Source organism: Rhincodon typus, chromosome 48, assembly GCF_021869965.1.
Source record: "Rhincodon typus isolate 14 chromosome 48, sRhiTyp1.1, whole genome shotgun sequence".
NCBI lineage: Eukaryota > Metazoa > Chordata > Chondrichthyes > Orectolobiformes > Rhincodontidae > Rhincodon > Rhincodon typus.
This window is the reverse complement of record NC_063379.1, coordinates 3,355,144-3,356,937: the sequence shown is the minus strand read 5'-3', so window position 1 is coordinate 3,356,937 and position 1,794 is coordinate 3,355,144.

The following is a 1,794-nucleotide window of genomic DNA, read 5'->3' as shown; positions in this document are numbered from 1 at the left end:
ACACTTTAAGAAGGGACGATGGTGTGACTTTAAGAGGCGTATTTTGCCCTGGGCCCTTTCTTTCTTCTCAAGAGAGGTTTTAACACAGAGGTGATGACCTGTCTAGTGAGAACGCCAGTAAGGCCCTGGGTTTTATTTTAATTTTAAAGTGTTGGAACAATAGAAGCAGCCTGGCTGGGTGTGACCAGCTCTCAAAGACCAGGATTTCTCATTTTTAGGTTGAACTTTAAGTGGCTCAGAAACTGCTGGAGTTCTGATGAAGTGGAAGCTATCATTTCCCCCTTTCTCTGTTACAGCCACAAGCTGGGTGTCGCTCTCTGCTGTTAGGCTATCCCCAAAACAAATCTATTTTACTGAATTTGTCTTTCTTTGCTGAGGGGTGTGTTTGTGGGATGTTGCTGCATTGGAACAGCTCATTAGCAATAGGTTCTGAAGAAGGGTCACCGGACCCGAAACGTTAACTCTGTTTTCTCTCCTTCATAGATGCTGCCAGACCTGCTGAGCCCTTGTGTTTTTGTTCCCGATTTACAGCATCCTTTTGGTTTTCATTAGTAATGGGTTCTGTGTCTAGTATTCGGATCGGTTTTCCAACAGAGTTACATTCTCCTTTCTTCTGTTGCATTTTAACCATAGCGTTTAAATCGTTTGTGTTTTGCCTAATATTGACTAGTGTGATCAATCACATTGCAGCTGGAACTTCACATCTACTTCTAAAATACGAAAACGTTAGGGCATGGACTACCTTCTTAAAATATTTTTGAGGGAGTCTGGTCTGGTAAATGACAAATTGTAAAGTTGTAACTTCATTTCTTATATTTTTCGGCTACGTATCTCGGATTTTGAACCGAGGTATCTTTGTAACTAAGATGGGGACATGATTAGTGACTATGTACACCTTTCACTGTACTCCTGTATCCCTATACTTGAGTATGTACGACAATAGAACTTAGTTTCTAATTCGAATTCTGTTGCTTCTCTATCAGAGTTTTGTGGTTTAATTTTGAGAAGATCATTGGGAGATTAGAACCGCGATACGAGGAAGTAGAAGCTGCATCTCGATATCACGACCTCCAGGAAACATTGTAAAGCTGACCCATCGATGTCTGTACGCACTCTGCAGAGCAGAGGGAGGAGAGGAACTGTTCCACAGAAAGTGGAATCGTTATCCTCAAAGCTTAGGGAGGAGAGAGAGAGAGAGAGAGACAGTGAGAGTTTGAATGAAGTGACAGGGAGGGTCAGATCGAACAGAATCAATCGACAAACTGGGGACAGAGATGAAGGGAAATTGTTTCGAAACGCAGAGACAGAAAGGGGAACTCGAGGAAAAATAAAACCAAGCGAAAAGAGAACTTTGGAAGGCCATGGGGAAAGATCTGCCTTGTACTAACAGTGGGCTTGAAGGCACAGAATTGGGACATGGCTGTGGAACGGAGCGTGGAGGGATGAAAGCCATGAGGGGAGTGAACGGGAACAGTTGTAACGTTGGACACGAGGAACACCAAATTGTAAATTCCATGAAAAATTAAAAAGGCTAATGCAGCTGAACTCCCTGCTGAGTGATCTATTCAGTCTCTTCATAATGAGGAAAGCTTTACCTTTCACAGACTCTGACAGTGTAGGATCAGGCCATTTAGCCCATCAAGACCACGCAGACCCTCTAAAGTGCATCCTACCCAGCTTATCTGTCCCTGTAATCCTGCACTTCCCATGGCCAACCCACCCTAACCTGCACATCCCTGGGCACTATGGGACAATTTAGCACGGCCAATCCACCCTAACCTGCACATCCCTGGG